At 42.9% G+C, this 22860-nt stretch overlaps 1 protein-coding gene across 2 annotated transcripts in view; it reads left to right on the top strand.

Annotated features, from left to right (window-relative positions):
• Positions 1-22537: 22537 nt before the first annotated feature.
• Positions 22538-22860, top strand: part of FLRT2 (fibronectin leucine rich transmembrane protein 2) — a 53949-nt gene continuing 53626 nt past the window's right edge. For both annotated transcript variants that reach the window (XM_061463756.1, XM_061463755.1), the window contains exon 1: positions 22538-22714. The gene's annotated coding sequence lies outside the window, so the exon portion shown is untranslated. The remainder of the gene's footprint in view (positions 22715-22860) is intronic.

Raw genomic sequence — 22860 nt, forward strand, 5'->3', positions numbered from 1 at the left:
CCTGGACAATCCATTTCAGTGCCTCACCACCCTCACAGGAAAGAATTTCTTCCTTATATCCAATCTATGAACCACACAATCTTACAATCTTTATTCAAACAACATCTTCAGTGAAATAAAGGCATTTTCTGGTGTTACAATACAAACCATCAATTTGCCCTTATTTCAAATTACTTCAGCTGATCAAAGTTAAGTGAAAAAGACTGTGAGTCTCAGAACCAGAAAGACTCAATGAATTACTTGAATTTTTGAAACACAGATGTTCCATACATATCTGTCCTCTTTAACATCTCTAACAATAACCTCAAGAAGGTGATGAAGTTTGCAGGTAACACCAAGAAAGGCAGGGGGAAGAGCTGATACACTTGAGGGTGGAGGTACCCAGACCTGCTGAAAGAATGGGGCCAACAGGAAATTTATCGAATTCAGGAAAGACAAATGTAAAGTCCTGCACATGGGAAGCAGAACCTCTTGCAGTGCTGCAGGCTGGAAATGAACCAGTTGCAGGCAGCTCTGCTGAAAACACTTTGGGGGGCTCATCATGAACAGCAAGCTGAGCATGAGCCAGCAGTGTGCACATGTAACAGCAATACCAACTGCATCCTGAGCTGTATGAACAGGAGGAGAACACACTCAGGAAATCAAGATAAATACTTATTCCCATTTATACACCACTCACTAGACCACTACGAGACGATTTTGTCCAGTTTTGGCTCAATCCATACGGTAAAAATATTGATGAAGAGGAGGGAGTTCTGAAAGAGCACGAACATGATTGGCATCTGGATCCTTTGCCCTGTGAAGAAAGGTTGGGGAACCAGGACTTGATCAGGCTGGAGAAGAATGTGGCCTAGGAGTGACCTAACAGCTACCTGGAGGGTGTTGAGAAGACAGAGCCAGCCTCTTCACAGTGATTTGCAGTGAGTGGATGAGAAACAAGAAGCATAAACTGAAAGAGTGGTTCATACGATATACAGATAAATTTTATCCCCACAAGAACAACCAAGACAAAATAGGCTGCCAAAAGACATTGTACAGTCTCCATCCTTGGACGTTTTCAAGGTCTGATGGGATAAAACTGTGAGCAATTTCATCTGACAATGAGTTGACCCTGCTTTCAGAAATGTGTTCAACTAGAGCAAAGCAGTATTGTAGTAACAGTGGTAAGGAAGCCGCTAGAAGAGATGTCATGGGTGTCAAGTTGCCTCAGTAAGGATTGCCCATATACCTCTCTAGCACTTCTGCAAGATACTATTAGAGTTATTACACATCATTCGAATAGCATCTACTTTTCCTCTTCTGGTTCATACTAATTTCACACCAAGGAAAATAAGCTATTCCTGTCACAGCACATTTTGGAATGACTATGTGAAAGACATTTATGCCAGCCAAGCTGTACATATTAGTCATGCACTTCTTAATATCTTTGTCCATCAGAAACATATTTCATGAATCTTTATGATTTCTGGTCCCAGATCTCTGGCTTACTGAATTTCCATTAAAAATACCTCTTTTTCTTTGAGTTTGTTGTGTCTTGGTTTTAAATGTGAGCATCTTAAAATTTTATCTTTAGTTAAGTAAGCAAATTATATAAAATAAATCCATGCTTATGATTTTCCTGACTATTTCTTTTCCATTAAAATTAAAGGTGACATTATTTAGGAGGTTAGATGATAACTGCTGAAAATTCCTCTCAAGAAGCATGAGTCTCTGAGGTAAGCATACAAAGGAAATTAATTTAAACCATCCTTAGTAGTAATTAGCACATTTTCCTCATAATACCATAAAAGTAATCTTGGAATGCTTTAAGAAATGCATTTTATTCACCTAATAGGACAGAAAACTTTATCTGGAACCATTTTTCTAAATTGTGTAAATGCATATTCAGTCGTACAATTATATTCTATTATATATTCAGATTTTTTAAATTTTATTTATTATTCAACTTCAAGTCAAACATGCCTATGAAAAAAATGCTAAACCTGGATATTGCTATAAACCTCCAGAAATGCGCACAAACTTCCAGTAGGTACACAATTAATCACTGGATCTGCTAAGATCACAGTAGCAACTTGTTCATAATTAAACTGTTTGCTTACCAGTGCCAAAAATATTGGCATGGTGCACTTATCCGCATGTTCTTAAGAGATCTAAAAACTAATACAGTTGCTATCAATGTAAACCCTTTTCTGAGATGTGGAGGATGCAGAACATCTGCCATCTTCTTTGTAACAGGTAAAACTGAAACCGACGATTAAATCAGTGAGAACAAATCCTGCCTACTTAACAGAAATCCAGAACGGGAGGATGAAGGAAACAACACAGGTGTGGCCATCCCTGAGAAAATACCGAAGCTTTGCAAAATCATTTGTGAAGCTTTTCCAGCTTTTGAGAGATGATACCATCAATTGCTGTGAAAATAACTACTCTGAAGTTAGAAGCAAAACACAGGGGAAAAGCAAACAGGCAATCAGACTAATGTCATTTTTATGACTTAAGAGTTCAGAGCCTGCAAGAAAACTTGAAGTTTCTGAGGTTTCAACACAGGCATTTACTGATAGCCATGGGTTGTATAGGTTCTTTTGAAAGACTGGAAACCATGACGTTTTACCTTCAGCTAATCATTGCCTTCCAAGAAGATAGGAGAGGGTGATTTTCCACCCTGACAATACTGAGAGGCTACTACTGCACCCAGCAGTCAGTGATTCATCACTAAGAAAGGCATCCAGAGTAGATGCTTTGTGATTTACACTAGCTCAGAAAGGGCACTGCTCTTTCACCATTGTCCAGCTGGATTTGGGATTGGTAAAGGACTGACATATGATTTGATAATTTCCACTAAATTGAGTGGGAGAGAGTCCTGTGGTGAGGGGATCCCTTCTCAGAGCATTAACACTAGGTAAACAGCAGAAAATAGCCTGCTGCCATGTTCATCTGAAGTAGAACACATGCCAAGAAGTTATCATCTTTCCTCTTCTTAGCACTTACAAAATCATCTCCCAGATGTACAGACTGTGCAGAGTGGGAAGGGAGAGTGCATGATCTTTTATTAGTGTGCTTAGGTTTTGCTTAATTTCAGGCTGGGGTTAAACCGCAATTAGAAAGATGCATAGTTGCTTAATTTAAACACACTAGGACAATACAGAGAAGCAAGTTTCATAAATGTTGAATTTCATTTAAAGATTGTTCCCATATAGGCAGATCCCTGGCTATATGAATATACTTGTGTATACATGCATTTGTACACTATACATGTGTATGGATGAAGATTCCTGACTATGCTAGAAAGAATTCATGAAAAATTATTTTCACAAAATTTTGAGTTGCAAAAGGTAATACAGCAAACAACCTTAATTTGCATTTAACAGTGAAAAGTGATTGGTTTGTCCTGTTGTTTCATGGCATGAGAGGCACATCCAAACAAAACAAAACTATTGATTAACAATACACTGAATCTAAATGAACATGAAACAGCTTTCAGATATCTAGTACCCCCAAACTTTTCTTTATTCTTACCTCACATTTTAGTTTTTATAGCTTTGATTTTCCTTTCAGCCTTCCTTTCACACTTTCACTGAAGGTTACACAAATAGTGTGAATTGTATGTTCCCTGCATCTTTTTCTTTGGGGATTCATTTTGTTAATAGTTTTCAAATCAAATGTGGTGCCACCAGGCATCTTGTCACTCTTTCACTCTGAAGGGAGGAGCTGATAATGAGAGAGAGAGGTCACAGACATGCAGAAAATATAAGCCAGAACTATTTGGATGATGACAGTGAGGATTGCCTCTTTGTAGAAGGCCGTCATAATTCTCCTGCAACACATGACCAAAATATGGCCAATGCATTCCCAAAATGTAAAACACATCACATACTTCCTTTTTCCAAAATGCTTTTGTGCTCTTGTGGATAACCAGCAGGTGTCTATTAAGCTTCAGTCATAGCGTGGACTTATCAGAAGATGGGGAAGGACTTGAGATGATATGTGGCCTAAAACACTGACATTCCAGTCAAAAGTTCTTTGCTCACAATCTGGTTCATGAAAAAGACTCTCAGTGGCAACTCCACAGAATGGGAGACCTTCTTCTTGATCAGGAACTGTGCCACAATGTCCCAGATAAGCTGGATTTAGCCTCTGGTTCAGTACCTCTTTAGCGTACAGCCTGTCTCAGGCAGGTTCCTCTCATAAACTTCCCTGGCAGTAGTGTGGCAGGAGTAGTAGAGCCAAAATCCACTGAATTTGAGAAATTATTGTTATATGGAGGGGCTGTAGCAATAACTGGTCGAGGGGATAATAGCTCTAAATGATGCGGCAAGCTACATAAGCTGGAACAGAGATTCCACTTTCATCTGCCATTGCTGGGCAGAACTAAGAATGAAGACTGTGGTGTCCTTGGTATACTAGCGTATGCTGTGTTTAGATAGAGCAAAGTACTGGTGGTAATACAGGAGGAGAAAATTTTAAGGGAAGACATACTGGGGAGGAAAACAGGAAAAAAAAAAAGAAAGCAAGAATATGCAATTTCTAGAAGATATGCATGTCTATGGGGCATGGCCATTTCATCTTCCACTTTGCATTATCTTTTCCTATAGGCAAGTTGGGGCAAAGCTGAAAGTTACTAGCATTTGCTATCTGTCTTGTGGTGAGGAAAATGGCTGTATAAAATACAGCAGCAAAGATTAACTGGGGTATTTTCCATGACCCTTTTTCATTTTCTTTTGTAAGCTATAATAGCACATTCTCTTGCTCTTATTACATTGCTCTTAGTGATTTAGGGCTTGACAGTCTGTGGTAAGATACGGAGAAATGAAGAAAAGAAAGTGTGCAAGGAAGAAGGAAGGAAAGGCGTAGAAGAGAAAAGCAGGCAGCAAGGGAAGAGTTATGACCTCTGAAGCAATATATAAGTCAAATTGGAGAACTAATAGTAAGAAATAGTTAATCCACAATATACCTCAGCATAGGCGAAGAAGATAACCACCTCACACAAGTGGCTGCAGTGGAAGAACCAATCCATTAGCAGAAAGAGGGTGAAAGCTAACAAAGGTGACTAAATGCAGCAAAGAATTCATCAAAAGACTTGAATTTGCTATAGCAGTTAGCAAGGCAAATTAAATGGCAGGAACAAGCAAGCTGTGAAATGGCTGGACAAAAAAATTACAGAATTTATGACAGAGCAGCAGAGAAGCAGAGGACACGTGGTCAGAGATACAGTCCATCTGTGGCCCTGAAGGCCAGAAGAATGGACATCCTTCTGGGTGTTGCTGTTGGAAATAAGTTTTTCTTGTGCTGCTTAGAGAATACCTCAGACTTGTTCCATTCCCATTGTGTGACTAGCTGTTTCTAGTGGAAGTTCAGAAGTCTCTCCAAAGCCATGTTATGCTCTATGCTGATGAAGATCAGGAAATAGACTACAAATAGAACTCCTCAATCTTTTAAACATGGATAGCTGCCAGGAGTCTTGGATAAGCACCGATTTCTTCATTGTTTCTTGAGGGTGAATGGCAGTATTGGTAACAGGTGATGCATTCTGCTGTTTTGGATGGAAAATGAGAGTGGCAGCTGGGATGTGTGGGTAGGTGATGCTGTAGTTGACAAGGAACTGGTAATCAACAAAAGAGTGGAAAAGAAGAAAAAAATATTACTCAAGGGAGTTGAGATGAATCCATTTTACTTGTGTAGAGAAGGTTCATATATGATTTTATCATCATCTGTAAATAGTTGCATGAAGAAATCAATATATAATCTGTAGTAGGGATCAACGGCTAAAAATTCAAGACAGGCAAAATCAACTGCATAATTAGCATTGAGCACAATTAATCATAATGATGGTTATGCTTCTAAGCTATATGTTCTTTCTCAGCTAAAACTTACTCGCTTAATATAAACATTTTTTAATCAAATTAGGCATGCTCTAGCAATGCTTCATGGATCCCTTAGATCATTACACTGCTACTTTCAAAATATAACACTTGTTAAAGAATGCTTTGCTTAATTTCATAGTACAGAGTGTATAAAGATACAAACTATTTCTGGTATTTACAAACTTAACTGAAATTAAATCAGTATATCAAAAGTTAAGAAGTCTGGTGAAGTATTTTTCATTTTTGTGATGGCTTCTGCTCTTTTTAATGTTTTTAAAGAGTTTGCACACACTATCAAAGAATTTCTGTTTTAGTGAAAGTAGAAAAAATAATTACAGAAAGATATGAAAATAAACTGAGCCTCAGCAGATTTCTTGTGGCCTTTTACTATTTCTAGTATAAAGAATTACTAAGTACTAAGGAGTACTCTGGTCACCTAAACTCATGCAAATAAAGTTCCTAGTACTCTGAAATCAGCCTGCATAATGTAATGATACCATAGTTAGATCTCCCTGAATCTCTGTTAAAAGTAAAAAAATAAACCCATGCACATTCATGTTTTCTTTCTGTATAAACCGCCATAGTTTCATTGATTCCATTCAAGTTATACCAGTGCAAATCAGTTAAGAAGCTACACCATAAAGTATATACTTTTTTATCCTTCTACAGGAACCTTCTGTCTGATATCCTTCACCTAATCATGAGAAAGATTTCCTAATGAAGGAAATAATGCTCATTTGTCCCATTTTGCAGAAAAGGAATGTGGTATCTGTACAGCACATAATTAATGCTTTTGACATTTATTTCTTTCAAAGCAGGCCTTTGAAATTTCAGTTCTTCACTTAACTTGTAAATCACCTTTTGGGACCCAATTTTGCTAGCATATGTGAAAAGATATCTTTGCTATAACATCTTTGCTTTCAAAATAACATGTAACAAATGATTAAATGGGTACCTAGGAGAAAAAAGACCTAAAAGATAAGCATAAGGAGTTACATGAGATGGAAATACTAACAAAATATTTTAATTAAATAAAAATAAAATATGATGCATATTAAAACCAAGAAGGAATGAAAACTATCACTAACAGTCCTTACCCCCTCCTGGCCACCAATTTAGTTATTATCAGTTGACAATTTTACAACACAAAAGAAATTACTGACAGCAAAGAATTGTGAGTGCTTTTAAGTTTTAGGCTATGTCAAGGACAGTGTCCAAAGCACAAAAGATAGACTGGGGAAAACTGTGTAGACAGCTGTGGAACATAACAGATTCTCAATCCTGAGATTTATCCTGCCTTGCTTTGGCACATTGGTCATGTACATAAACATTAGTGTTAACAGTATAAACACTTGCTAAATGTGGAAAAAAAAGCATTACGGGTATTTCTGGGCTGAAGCTGCTAGGTTATAAATACACCTGGTAATTAAAGAAATTCAAAGCAGAAAGTAGTTAGCAATCAGTAATGGATGGTCGAGGAGGAATAAATAATGAGGAAGAATGCAGACAAGTGCAGGAAAACATATAGAGCATTCAAAATGTTAACAGATGACAGACAGTTCAGTGCAGATGACTGAAATGTAATTATGACTTTGATGTGCCTTCATGGCACAAGACTACTCTTTGTTCAAGATAAAATAATGAGGAATACAGATGAAAACAAATGAAAAAATTGGGAGACAAGTCATTGTGTTTCATTAATGACTGATAAGAAACAGAAAGAAGAAAGACATATCAATGCATTTAATGAGTCTTTATAGTCCAAACGTGTATGCTTCATAAAATATGAGCATTTAGAAAAATAATGAGAAACAAAAAGGAGTTTCTTCATGTAATGTTAAATATAAGGTGTCTACATGAGCAGCCAGCTAGAAGAAGATCATCAGTTCCCCTGACTTCTGCTTCTTCATCCGTAACTTTTTTAATCAAGATATGTAACTTGAACAATTGGCCAGGTGGTTTGTGGATTTTCAGCACATTTCTCTAAAGTGTCAAACAATGGCATGGCCAGAAGTAGCAGGATGTTGGCATAGCTGTACCAGTTTTTTGATTCATGACATCAAAAGTTGCACAGTGTGATCTGACTCAGCTGACCCAATAGATTTTGCCCTGCAAAAGCAGGAGACATTTTTTGCCCATTTATCTCTCAGAACTATAGAACTCCATATTCATAATAGTAACCAAATACACTGGAAGCAATTTCATGCCCTCCCTTTTAGCACAACTACAGAAGAGATAGTCCCAAAAGATACACTCACCTGCCTGCAAGGACAGATCCCCTAGGAGATGATAAATGACTTAATATTATCCCCTGCCAATCTAGAATAAGTCAAATCAATTCTAGGAAACCCAAGGTAAGTAGACCAGGCCCTGAGGATATATCTGCTCATGGCACAAACATGATTCAGCATTCCTGGCCAGTTTAGAATATGGAAAGGAAAAAAAAAACAAACCAACAAACCAACTACAGAAAAAAAAACTGGGGGTGGGAAAGGGCAAAAACAACTCCAAAAAAGTAAATGCAAAAATGCAACCTCAGTATTAACAAGGAAGGACATCAAGCCACAGCTGCTAGCTCCAATCCTTTCCCAGATACACAACTGAAAATCATGAGACTCAAAACCTGCATTTCTAGTGGAAATCATGACGGCAAACTACAACATGATGTGGAAATCTAAAGAAATATTGATAAGGAATTTATTTCTTCCAGTAATTATCTTATTCACTTACTTTTGTTTTTTTTTAGCTTCTTTTTTTTCCAGTTTCAGGATTTGTGATCTCCCCCCCCCCCCCCCCCCTTCAAATTAGAGCTGTGACTGTTGACTCATTTGCAGTGGGGGTTCAGGCAGGGCTGGCTAAAGTTGTTACCTCCTCCACTTGTCCGCCCATATCTTTCCTCATTTTCCCTCAACAGGAAGAGCTTTCTCAGACTGGCAGCAACCCTGATAGTTTCCAGTTTACAGCCTAGCACAAAAAAAAAGATGAACATTTACCCTAGTCGGTGCTAGTATATCTTTTACTGTCAAATGCAGATGTTCAAGAATACGAGTATACAAAGAGCTTTAAGCAATAATTGCTTAAACCTCCTTAGTTTGGGTTACTGGAAAAGTCTGAGTGTCTCAAGCAGTCATCTTACTCCAGAAGTCAACTCTATCATTAATTCTAAGTTAAAACATAATACAATTGCTCAAAATGGTAATAGTGTATCTGCTTTGTGAGGCTGTCCAATCTCATGTACAGCAATGAGAAAAACTAAGAAAAGTGAAGCACTGATGCTACCTTAAATGATCTTAAAAGCTTTCTTACATGTAGCTGAAATATCGTATCTATCATATACTTAATGCAATAGACTCTCTAGTATGGGTTGAGAAAATCATCCATTGCTTTGAGAAAAGAGCTGGAGCTTGCTTGTGAGCTCATGAAACAGCCTTCAGAGAGTTATGTTGCATGTTAATGAAATATTATGTGTTTTTAGTAAGTCAAGTATGCAGTTGCTAGTGGTTAATATCATATATGTCAAAATCCGGGGGGCATCCATAGGCCCTGACTAGGTCCATTATCACCTGGGAGCCCCAACGCATGCTCTGCTATGGTGCACGGGCTCCATATCAGCTCGGGGCTGGCACCCAGACCTGGTCTGATCATTGCTGGAGGTGTGCAAGTATCCAGTCCTTCCGAATAGAGCTTGGACACACACAACAGCCTTCTTTCAAGCACGGTCCTAGGTGGATCCTGACCCTGACTCCCCAGCCTACCATATCTGGGACCGATAACGAACGCTGTCCCTAGCACCCTCTTTTGCCCACCCTACCTCCCTGTGCAGCAATGGCTGAGGGCACTTCCCCTGCCCAGGGTCACCCTCGGCTTCCAGATCATAGAATCATAGAATAGTTAGGGTTGGAAAGGACCTTAAGATCATCTAGTTCCAGCACCCCTGCCGTGGGCAGGGACACCTTACGCTAAACCATATCACCCAAGGCCTCGTCCAACCTGGTCTTGAACACTGCCAGGGATGGAGCATTCACAACCTCCCTGGGCAACCCATTCCAGTGCCTCACCACCCTAACAGGAAAGAATTTCCTCCTTATATCCAACCTAAACTTCCCCTGTTTAAGTTTTAACCCATTACCCCTTGTCCTATCACTACAGTGTCTAATGAAGAGTCCCTCTCCAGCATCCCTATAGGCCCCCTTCAGATACTGGAAGGCTGCTATGAGGTCTCCACACAGCCTTCTCTTCTCCAGTCTAAACAGCCCCAACTTTCTCAGCCTATCTTCATACGGGAGGTGCTCCAGGCCTCTGATCATCCTTGTGAGCCTCCTCTGCACTTGTTCCAACAGTTCCATGTCCTTTTTATGTTGAGGACACCAGAACTGCACACAATACTCCAGGTGAGGTCTCACAAGAGCAGAGTAGAGGGGCAGGATCACCTCCTTTGACCTGCTGGTCACGCTCCTTTTGATGCGGCCCGGGATACGGTTGGTTTTCTGGGCTGCAAGCGCACACTGAAGCCGGCCCATGTTCATTTTCTCATCAACCAACACCCCCAAGTCCTTCTCTGCAGAGCTGCTTTGAATCTCTTCTCTGCCCAGCCTGTAGGTGTGCCTGAGATTGCTCTGACCCAGGTGTAGGACCTTGCACTTGGCATGGTTAAACTTCATGAGGTTGGCATCAGCCCGCCTCACAAGTGTGTCAAGGTCCCTCTGGATGGCATTCCTTCACTCCAGCATATCAACTGAACCACACAGCTTGGTGTCATCGATGAACTTGCTGAGGGCGCACTCAATCCCACTCTCCATGTCACCGACAAAGATGTTAAACAAGACTGGTCCCAACACCGATCCCTGAGGGACGCCACTCATTACTGGTCTCCAGCCGGACATTGAACCATTGACCACAACTCGTTGTGTGCGGCCATCCAGCCAGTTCTTCCATCAAGTGGTCTATCCGTCAAATTGATGTCTCTCCAATTTAGAGACAAGGATGTCATGTGGGACAGTGTCGAACGCTTTACACAAGTCCAGGTAGATGACAGCAACTGCTCTACCCCTGGTCCATCAGTTCTGTAGCCCCATCATAGAAGGCCACCAAATTGGTTAGGCAGGATTTCCCCTTAGTGAAGCCATGCTGGCTGTCACCAAGCACCTTGTTGATTTTCATGTGCCTTAGCATGCCATCCAGGAGAATCTGCTCCAAGATTTTGCCAGGCACAGAGGTGAGACTGACTGGCCTGTAATTCCCCGGGTCATCCATTTTTCCCTTCTTGAAAATGGGGGTCAAATTTCCCTTTTTCCAGTCATTGGGAACTTCACCTGACTGCCAGTGAAGACCAAGGCAAAGAAGTCATTCAGAACCTCAGCCTTCTCCAAATCCTGTGTAGCTAGCTCTCCCGAGAGCTTCCTGAGGGGGCCTACGTTCTCCCTAGTCTGTTTTTTATTTGCTATGTACTTGTAGAATCCCTTCCTGTTATCCTTAATATCCCTAGCCAAGTTTAATTCTAACTGGGCCTTAGCTTTCCTAACCTGGTCCCTAGCTTCCCGGACGACATCCCTGTACTCTTCCCAGGCCACCTGTCCTTGCTTCCACTTATTATAAGCCTCTTTTTTCATTTGAATTTTCCTCAGCAGTTCCTTATCCATCCAAGAGGGTCTCCTGGCCCTCCTGCTGCACTTCCTTCTAGTTGGGATGCAACACTCCTCCTCTTGCAGTAGATGATCCTTGAATATCAACCAAGAGTCTTGGCCCTCTGCCCTCTAGGGGTGTATCCTTGCTCTCTTGAAGTCCAGGGCAGTGAGCTTGCTGCACGCTCTTCTCACTGTCCTGAGGATCTCAAATTCGAGCATCTCATGATCGCTGCACCCAAGGCTGCCCTGGAGAGTCACATTTCCAACAAGCCCTTCCCTGTTGGTGAGCACGAGGTCAAGCATGGCACCTCTCCTTGTCGGCTCCTCTATTACTTGCAGAAGGAAGTTGTCTTCTACACAATCGAGGAACCTCCTGGATTGCTTGTGCCGGGCTATACCCTCCTTCCAACAGATGTCAGGGTGGTTGAAGTCACCCATGAGAACAAGGGCCTGTGAGCGTGAGGCTTTTCCTATCTGTCTATGGAGTGCTTCATCCGCAGGGTCTCCTTGATCAGGCGGTCTGTAACAGATCCCCACAGTAATGTCTCCCATAGCTGTATTCCCTTTAACCCTGACCCACAAACTCTCTGTTGACTGCTCACCTGTCCACAGACAGAGTTCCATACTCTTCAGCCTATCCCTAACATAAATAGCAACTCCCCCTCCTCGTTTGTTGGGCCTGTGCTTTCGAAAGAGCCTGTAACCTTCTATTCCAACACTGCAGTCATAGGAGCCATCCCACCATGTTTCTGTGATGCCTATTATATCATACCCCCGTAAACGTGCACACATCTCTAATTCCTCTTGTTTGTTCCCCATGCTACGGGCATCCCTCCTCGTGGAGCAGCCTTGCTCTTGCTTCTCCCTGATAATAAGTCCAGCAATAAGCCAGTAATCATGAGAATGACAATACTGGCCATAACAATATTCAATAGCAAACAAGTGAGAGACCAAAGAAATACAAGGACAAGGACAATGAAATTATATAATTAGCCTATTTTTTAGCAGTGATTGAGGCAAATTTTGTTGAGCAAATGCACAAGAAGAACTCCAAAGATGTTCTAATAGTGAAAACCCAGCTTGTAGGAAAGCTTGTAGATCTTGCAGAAATCTGTCCCTCTGCTGAAAAATGCTGACAACCTTACATGTGCTTCAAAAATAAAACAAATTAGTCAAATCCTGAAAACTCTCCTCTCTCTAACTCATTTTGTTTGTCACCAAAAAACTATTACACTCAAGTGGCTTCATTCTATTCAGGGAGGGTTTCACTGCCTTCTCCTATGAAAAGAATAGCTTAACTTCTTAGCATTCTTTTTGCCTAAGGCACAGAAAGGAAGATCATTTTATGATGCAAGTAAAAAGTTCAGTTTATCCTGGGGGTATATTCCTGACTCATCTTCGTAACTACTCCACTTAGGACACTGTATGTGTGGCTAAATAAGCTCATGGTTGATTTCAAGTGAAATTTATCACCACCAAGTAAGCAGAATTAACTGAAAATTCATCATGAATTGACGAAGGGTCTATTTGAGTCAAAAGTAAAAAAGCATTAGACTTCAATTACTTCATTATTGATTCTGCAAAATAATTAAATGTATATATCTATGATCCAGAAAAACCTCATATGCTGCTACCTTTGCATACAGCTGTTTTCTTTATACAAAATGGTCAGCACTCTCACAGGCTAAATGAATATAGTACACACAAAGCCAATAAAGATCATTCCCCAGGGACTGTGCAAGGTCTTAAGAACTGCAAAGATTGCAAAATGGAAAACAAAGAGGACTGGAACGTCATAACAATGATCGCTAGCTGAACTATGATCACGCTAGATTTGCAGTCTTGGTATAATTCTGCAGATGGGTTTTTTCACCAGAAAGTTCCTTCTGCATTCCACTGGGGAAATAAATTTAGAATATTTTGCAGTTCTACTACAGAATGGAAAAAAAAATAAAAATCTACTGGTACTAGCAACTAAATATTCTTCATATCATCAGTGTAAGTATCCTCATACCTTTCAGCAATGCTTTCATCTTCCACATAACACGTATCCCTCGTTAAATCACATCCCCTCTTTTTCTCTGCCAGCAGGACACAGTTACCTGAATGAGTGCTGAACCTTTCAGTGGTTCAGCAGATTAGATCAGAGATTCTTGCTCCTTCTAACATTTCCCTTAAGTCTAAAAGGTAATGCCTATCTGTTCATAAAGGAATTACTGAAGTGGCATAAGTTTTCTTCTACTAGATCCTAAGAAAAATTTTAGGACCGAACAAAATTAAGCAGGTGCCCTATGTTTTGAAACTGATGAAGAGTTGTTGACTGCTATGACAACCTTCCTATTCCACTCGGTGCACAAATCTGCGTTTTGCACAGCTGAAGATCAAGGCAAATGGTTTCACGAGATATTCTCGCTGCCTCAAAATCCTTTCAAAGACCTGAAAGCTTACTGCCAGTTTATCAGGATTCAAAACAGATGCCATCTGCCTAGTCATTCTGCCTGTATTTTTTTTTTGTTCAGGTAATCATTCCATACCACAGTGACATGCTTTTCTATCCTCTAGTAACAGTCCTGAAAAAGGGACCTTGTGGTCCCTTTGCAGCATGCAAAGACTATTGCTCATTTATTTCTCAGTTTAGAGGTGTAATCATGTAGCCTCTGATTCTTGACCTTGATGATCAGGGAAATGGCTTTATACCTCCTTCTTTACGTAATTGAAACCAATTTCCCTTTTCACCTAGCCTGTTTACAATAATATGTTTGAAACGAAATAAACAGGATGTATTAGAAAAGGCTTCACAAAATAGTATTATATCTTTGTAATAATCAAGGGATTAATCCAGGAAAAGGAAATAATCAATAAATTTTAATAGAAAACCTGCATTCTCCTTTGTAGCCTATTACACATAATTGGCTTATACTGGAATTGAAAGAGAGCTAACAACAATTGTCAGATACAGCTCAAGATTTTTTAAAGTACTGTAGAAAAAAGCTTGGTAGCCTTGTGAAAGTGCTGCATGGCAATGATCAGCTATAAAGCTCTAAGAGCTATGCTATGAGCCCTGGGGTCTGTATTATAAATTGTAGCAATTTTTTCATGTTATCTCTTTAAACAATATTGAAGGACTTTGACCACGCTGATTGTTTTAAAACAATTTTCTTCTGCCCAGGTTTTATAAATCTTCATAATTCTAAAATCTGTCCATTCATATTTATTGTGATGAAAGAAAACTGCCTCATCTTCGATCATTTAGAGGCACTCTTCCATAATTGTAACCATCCCCTTGAAAATACAAAAAGTTACAGAAATGGACTCAACAGATACAAAAGTGATGGAATGATTTTAGCTTGCTTAACCTGTGGGTAAGAAAGTACAAATGAATCTGGGGTTTTAATCAGTAGAAAATTAGAATGAGTGAGCTCTTGAAGTCCCTTGGGAGATAGGGCAGATGGCCTTGCCATCAGAAAGAGATGCTTTTTCTAGAGTAGATTGATAGTCTGCCTTCTAGCCTTCTTCTCTCTTAGGATAAAAGAAGAGTGATGAATGCATGAGATGCAATTTAATGAATGCTGCGTGATTTTCACTTAGGTCGTGTTTCAATTCTATATGGTGCAGCTAAATTATGTCTGATAGAAGTGTGTGGATTTTTTTTTCCAGAAACATAAAGGGTCAGTGACAGAACCAAAGCGGAAAAGATTTCCTTTATTTTAAAAGATGACAATGTCAGTGAGAAGGGCCTTAACTATTTTGCTTAGAAAATGTTGAAGAAAGAACTTACTTTGACCATTTGTAAATCATTCACAAGGTTTTACTTATGCCTTCCACTCCCACCACAGTAAGTAGTTAGGTCAATCATAATTTTTAATTTTTCATAATACGTTGATTTCAGTCAGTTGCTGTTTTTCCTATTTTTCCCTTTCATTTTGCATACATGAAAAAAAACACTGAAGAAACAATGCATAACAGTGTTTAATGACTGATGGATTCTTATGTCCATTATGATTTAGCCATTTCAATTACCTCTATTTCATTAGATTCAATTAATTGTTGGCTGTATTAATCTATATTGTGCAACTATTTTCAGCATGAAAATTAAGGTAAGTAACCAGAAATTCATACATAGAATTCTGTCTTCCCTATAGACATTTTTGCTTGAAATGAGATGGCAAAATAGGTGATGTGATTTATCATAGTTTATTTTGGTCATAAAGTGTGGTCAGAAAAGTATGATTTTTATTGTTTCAAATGTAATAAAATGTTAAAGTTCAGTCCAGTCTTCCTATCTTATTTATCTATTTCCAACCTGTCTATTGGATGGCAGCTGTTTAGATCTTTTCTGACTTGAACAAGATTTGACATGAGTCTCTAAGGTGCTCAAAAAGTAAAGGGAAAAAAAGAAAAAGATTTTCAACTGATTTTGACCAGCGTATTTTCTGTTTTTACTGGAAATCAACTACTAGACAAAAGAAAACCTTGGAACATCCTCCTCAGTCTTAAAAAATATAAAAATCAAAGTAAAAAAAACGAATCTGTAAGACTCCCAGCTTCCTGTGTCTCCTGGGATAAAACAGTGAAGGATGGCCCCAGAAACTCTTTGTCATGAGACTGTCAGAAGCTAAATGCAGAAATCAGAAATCTCCTGAAGGAGAACCTCTGCTATGTGAAGGCTGTGAAGAACAGCAACCCAAGGCATTATGAATACTATTACAAAATTATACCTAACAACATATACAAGTAAAAAAAAAAAAGAAGGCAACAGTGGTCTTAAGGAAAGGTGGAGGGAAGAAAGAGCTTATGAGGAGCAAAACAATCAAGGACAATCTAATGGCATACTGAAGTTTTATTACTAATTTTATTTGGAAATAAAATATAATGCCTACATTCCAAAATTATAGTAGTTTTCCATTTGAGTCATATCACCAACTCTGCCAAAGTCTGTTTCAGAGCAAATATGGTATTTTCATTTTAAGGTCACTATAGAAGTAGGAGCTCAGGTTAAATACACATTAGGTGTGGGGTTTTTTTCCCAATCTCATGTACTTATAGTTAAAGCACTTAATTTGTCTAGAATTCAATGCAATTTAACAGTATCTTAATAACTCATTGGTTTGCTATTCTATTTTTTCACCCTTCCCATCCCTCCCTTTCCTTTCCTTTCCTTTCCTCTTCCCTTTCCTCTTCCCTTTCCTTTTTCCTTTCCTTTCCTTTCCTCTTCCCTTTCCTCTTCCCTTTCCTTTTTCCTTTCCTTTCCTTTCCTTTCTTTCATTTTTCCTTTCCTTTTTCCTTTCCTTTTTCCTTTCCTCCCCTTCCCTTCCCTTCCCTTTCCTTCCCTCCTTTCACCTTTCCTCCCCTCCTCCCACCTTCCCTCCCCTCCCCTCCCCTCCCCTCCCCTCCCCTCCCCTCCCCTTCCCTTCCCTTCCCTTCCCTTCCCTTCCCTTCCCTTTCCTTCCCTCCTTTCACCTTTCCTCCCCTCCTCCCACCTTCCCTCCCCTCCCCTTCCCCTTCCCCCTCCCTTCCCTTGCCCTCCCTCCCCTTCCTTTCCCTTCTTCTAAATATTTTTTCAGATGCTAATTTTCCCAAATGTGATGAAAAATTTGCTTTATGATATTTTTCTTCTGTCAACTTGTATGAATTTAAGGCCTGAACCAAAATGTGATATTATGACAAAAATTGACATTATTGAGTGTTTTAGACCAGCCTCCCAGTTACAAAACTACTTCCATCTCCTTTATCCTCTCTCTAGCATCTGCAGAGATCATTCTAACCATATTGCTAGGGAAAAAAAAAAAAAAAAAAAGGAGAAGAAGAAAAAGACACTTTTATTTTTAGAATCTTTCTTAATGTTACCCCATTTCACATTCTCTTAAAAATAAGTGAGGTTGTATTATGGTTCAGTGGACCATCACTCCAGGCTAGCCATCCTGTATGATCACAGATAATTTAAAGAGAATATATGTCTATACTCTTCTTTCGGTTTATTGCCTTTCAGCCATGCAAAGCAGTTTGCTAATAAATACATACATGTTTAACACATTCCGGGGTGGGGGATGGGGGGGGGGGAGTGGGGTGTGTGTGTGTGGTGTATATTTAAAGTCCAAGTAATCAGACTACAACTAAGATTAAAAGGCGGTGAAAGGGAGGGGGGGAGGGGGAAGGGGGAGGGGTGCTGCTAAGGGGCGAACCAGGTTAAACAGCGTGTGCTGGACGGAGAACACGTGGGAAGTTTTCCCCGGCGGCGGCTGCGGCTCCGGTTGCGGCCGCCGAGCACCCCTCCATCCCTCCAAGAGCTGTGCTCTGCTGCCACCTTGGCCGCGCCGCGGGACGTGCAGGCGGCCCTGCTCCACGCCCGCGGCGCACCTGCGGCCCCTGTCCTCCCGCCGGGGAAACTTCTGTCGGAGAGGTCTAGTCACCCTCTCCACGGATGTCACCCGCTGTTATAAACAGGACAAGGATGCATGCAACGTCTAAAGGGTCTGCTTTTTTTCTGGAGGCGGCCTGGGGGTGTTCTTCTAAGGAGGTTTATTTGCCCATTGTGTTTAAATTCGAAACTTAGAAATGTGGGTGGAGAGCACTTTTTTTTTCTGCCCCTCTGCTTATTGAAGGATTCTCCTCCTCCCTTGTCCATTCTTATTTTACACATTTAATGAAGAGAGCACTCAGATTCCCCTTCACATGCATTGACCTGCCTCGGTGCTCTTCCTATCGCCTGACCACTGGGGCTCTCGAAGGAGCTCCTGGCAGCCCATCCCACGTCCAGTCTCAGTGTCGTTCAGTTAGAGGTGTGTGTGTCCCTTTCTTAGGGGAGGAGGGAAAGGGTGACAGAAACATAAATAATTTTCTGGGAAAAAAAAAAAAACAAAACCAAACAAAAAACTAGAAAACCAATGGAGTTTGCTAATTTCCTTGTTTGTCTCTCTACATCTTCGAGTCACAGTGGTACAGTGTTGTCTTGACATCAGTCTCTGGGCTGGTGGTACTGAGTTTGAAAAGCTCTCATACACTTCATTTCATCTTTGACTTGCACATGCTTTTTCTTTCATTTTTAAGGCTCTTTTCTGCTTCAGAGGAAACATGTTCTGTCATGCTGGAGTTTGCTGGTGGTAAATATTTCCTTTGACTAAAAGTGCACGTGTGAAAAAAGGCTTTTTAAATTACTTTTTATTTGATGGAAATATCTTTCTCACTTACTCCTGTCTCTGTTGTAATTAATAACCTGTAAACCAGCTGGATCCGGAGACCTGAGTGAAACAGCACTCTCGGATCTGTCCTTTCAGCGAAACCATGCTGAGGAAAGTGCAGAAGCTCCGTATATACGTGTGTGAGAGGGATTCATGCGGTGCGTGTGACAGTTTGCATACCCGACTCAGTGACAAAGTAGGAGCCGCAGGTGAGTCCCCGAGATCTGCTTTGCCGAGAGGATTTTTCCAGCTCCTAACTACAGAGAAGGACTCAGCTTTCCAACTGCTCCCCGGAGTTGGCTTTTCTGATTTGTTCCAACTGAAAATAACCAAGAGTAGAAAATGACACGCAATGAACAGCGCCTCCGCTGAAATAAGCGCTCTCCACTGTTTGAGCTCTCGGCGCCCCGGCGGAAGAAAGGGGTGCGAAGGGTTAAGACGCTGACTTGCTTGCTAGGCAAAGTTTGAGGAAGAATGTGTCTGAGGCTGAGTATGCTGCAGCCCCGCGTTTGAAATCTGTCACCCTCACTTAGGAGTTCTGCGTCTCTGCTTGTCACCGGTGAATAATGAGCACACGGCGATAAGATCGCTCCGCGGCGTTGCGCCGGAGCCGCCGGGGGAAAAAAAAGAAGAAAGGAAATTAGGATGCGTTTAGCCGCTTGAGAAGAGTGTTCCTCAGTACCATCGGTGGGTGTAAAGGTCAAATGACCGGCTGGACAGCAGCTTGGGAAGAAAATTTCCTTCCTCTTTTACTTGAGAGAAACCTTGGGTGATGGTGACAATTGGCAGGAATGGAAAACAGAGACCTTGGTGGTGATCCTTAAAAGAGTACCATGCCGGAGCCTAGTTGTTCTGCCACTTTCTTCCCTTTCGACCTGCCGGACGCGGTGGGCTTTGGGTGACCTGAGGAGGACCCACTTCTGCAGGAGCAGGTAATGGCTAATTAAGCCACTTTCTGGATTGACACGATCTTGATTTGACCAAAGTGCGTTCTGAGTACCTTTCTCTGATTTGCAGTGTGGTCTGGTTGAGGAATGGGGACAGGAGTAATGCCACCTGACCTCCCCGAGCCTGTGGGGCAGGGCAGCAGCCTGCAGCCTTGCAGAAGTTTTTAGCATTCCCGCTTTTCTCTGTGACTGGGGCATAGGGAGAAGAAATGACTGCGATCTCCTTTGCCTTACATGTTGTCGACAGGTTACTAATATCGGGCACGTGGAGAAAGAAGGGACGGGTGGACAGAAAACGAGAAAGACTTGGGGGGGGGGGGGGGGGGGGGGTGTGGAGAAACGCACCGGTTGTCCATCAGCTTTGGGAAAGGAAAACCATGCAGAGAAAAAAAAACAAAAACAAAACAAAAAAAACAAAAACATCAAAACCCCAAAAACCACACCAGGTCTTAAAAAGTCAAAAAGAGCTAGAACAGCCTTTGAAAAAAGGTTGTCCATTCGCCTTTGGACCCTATGGGGCTGCTGATCCTTTCATCCCTCGAGACCAGCTGGAAGCAGCAGGCAGAGACTCGACTTCAGAGCAGCCCCTCCTCCGAACTGGGGATACAGGCTCTCCACAAGGATCTGATCCGTGTCAGACCTTCTCCCTCTCGGACTGCTAAACCCCGCGGAGGGCCCAAGGCTGCTTTCCCTTCCTCCCCTGGGCCTACAGCAGACCCGGCCCCCATATAGCTGTACCGACAGGGGAGTGGGGGTTTCGTTCTCAACTCTTTTCCCCTCGCCGGGTCCCTTGAAAGATGCCAGGCTGCTACTTGCGCTTCCCCTTCCGCGCCCCCCCCCCCCCCCCCCCCCCGGCATGTCTTAATCAATCCACGCATCCGCTTAGGTGAGGGCACAAACTCTTTCTCGAGTGGGCAGGCAGCATTGTGCGGCTCGGTTCGCGCTGACAATACGCGGGGGCTCTCCAAGTTCCCCTTGAAGGGCACGGGGAACGGTGTGGGTGTGGGTGAGGGCGGAGGGAGGGGCGGTGAGGAGCAGGAGCAGCGTCCAGCACACCGCGGCTGGGCTGACCCGGGGCTCAGCGGCGGGCTCCTCGGTACGTTTTATTAAGCCTTTGAAGTCGTGAATAATTTAGCCCCCCTCCCCTCCAGAGAAGGGCGAAGGAGGTGCGGAGACAATGGCGAATGATTTAGCTTTGGAGGTACGGCTGAGCACAAAATGCAAGCCAGTGAGCTTACAGGAGTGAGGGGGAAACAAACCTCGAGGCATTTCAGTCGGCTGCCTTTTTTCTGTTTCCTTGACACATGGCATTGATCAGCTCTCCTCCACCCCTCCTCAGCCCCTGTCTTAAAGTAAGTCGCAGCAAAAGCCGCGCTGATGGAAGAGTTGGAGGCAAATTCTCCTCGAACACCCCACATCCAACCTTGACGGCTTTATCTATCGCTCAAGTGCTCGGTATTAAATAGTCTTGCCTGCAAGCGGACTTGTCAGGACAAGGCAGTAGCTTACTAAGGAGCTGGGCGGCGGAGTAAGTGTTACCCTGAAACAAGCGCAGACAGATGCACACACATGCACACACGAACGCACACACTCACCCGCACTGAAAGTGCACAGGAGACACTGTGTGTGTGTGTGTGTGTGTGTGTGTGTGTTAGCGCTTTAGGGCAAAAGGCGTTTTCTCCAGCGTTTTTAAAGTCTTTCTGACTGACGGTGGAAATCAGACGGAATACTAAAGGAGGCCCGGCTCTTCCCTGAGGGTTGGACTTTCTTTTATTCTGTGTTTTATTTATTGCGTACTGCTACCGCCTACCTGAAAGTTCACAGGGGAGGAAGGATAGGGAGAGAGGGGGTGGGAGAGGCGGGCTTGTCTGTAGCTGCACATGAAATATCGCCATGTTGGTGGAGAGCACGGCTGTAATTATTGCTAGGGAGGGCATCTCCAGGCTAGGACCGCAGCTCGGGGAGCTTTTCAGCTCCCTCCCAGGCTTCCCTTCCGATACACCCCGAAAGTCCACAGAGCCGCGGGGCCAAGCAGCCCCGCCGCCAAGGGCAGTGATACCTGCACCTTCTTTTCCCGCAGCCCCTGCCCGGCGGGCTCCGCGGTGAGGCGGGGCGAAGGCCCCGGGGCTGCGCAGCCTACGGCCCCCCACGGGCAGCGCCGCTCTCTTGCTCCCCTTCTTCGAGAGTACGGAGGGAGGGGGATTCCAAGGGATCGGAGCTCGCTAAACTGCCTTCAGCAAGCAATGGGTTAAAATCAGGGAAGGAGGAAAGGGGGTAGGAAAGAAAGAAAAAGAAAAAACCTAGCCTGACTTTGCCTCTTGGAAAGCTTTAGGTTGCAGCCCTGCCTTCCAAGCATTCTTTAAACTAGAAATGTGGGAGGGACTCCCGGAGAGAGAGAGAGATGGCTATCAAATGAATTCATTACTGTAAACATCTCCCTGGGGTGTCAGGCAGGGAGGAAAAAAAGGCACGACTTACATTAGCAGGAAATAGCCAGATCTGAGGCATCACTACTGCTAAAATCAGTCTGCAATACCGGCTGAAGGCAGGAGCAGGACTTGGAAAAAGCCAGACACAAGCATTCACATATATACTCACATATATGTGTCCGATGCCTTCTTCGACTTCCACGGGTCCGGGGTCTCCGTGCCTGCGCCTCATGTGATCCTTTCATCATCTCGAGAGGACAGAAAGGGAGACAAAACCAAATCAAAACCCAAGACCAGGCGCACCCGTGGTCCCTTCTCGTTTATTTTCTACCGGAGAAGAAGGAACAGAGGGGGGAAGAGCGAGCGAACCGAGGAGAGAAAGTGCGTTGGGAATGTCAGAGCCGCGGGCTGCGCTCCGGAGGAGGAGGTGGCGGAGAAGGGGGGACGACGATGCCGCTGCCTCGTAAGGGCGGAGGAAGGCGCGAAAGGCGAGGGGCTCGTTCCGGAGCGCCGGCGGCCGGCGGGGAGTGGGGCCGGCCGGGAGCGGTGCGGCGCGGAGGGCGGCGGCCACCACCGAGGAGCGGCTGCAGCGGCGGAAAAGTTTTGGTGTGGGGGACCAGAGGCGCGGAGGGGGATTATGATCGGTGCCGGCGAGGGATTCCCAGACACCGCCAGGTACAGCTGGGGTTTCATTTCTCTGTTTCCCCTTCCTGGTAATTCTAGCCGTGGTGCCCTTTGCCTTCTCCAAGAGAGAGAAGATCCTCTAGGTCTTGTCTTCTCCAAGAAGGCAAAGTAAAGGAGCCGGGATCAGGTTATGTGTC

This window comes from Pezoporus flaviventris, unplaced genomic scaffold, assembly GCF_033815535.1.
Source record: "Pezoporus flaviventris isolate CSIRO_AGI_PZ_B2104156 unplaced genomic scaffold, CSIRO_AGI_Pfla_v1 ptg000036l, whole genome shotgun sequence".
Lineage (NCBI taxonomy): Eukaryota > Metazoa > Chordata > Aves > Psittaciformes > Psittacidae > Pezoporus > Pezoporus flaviventris.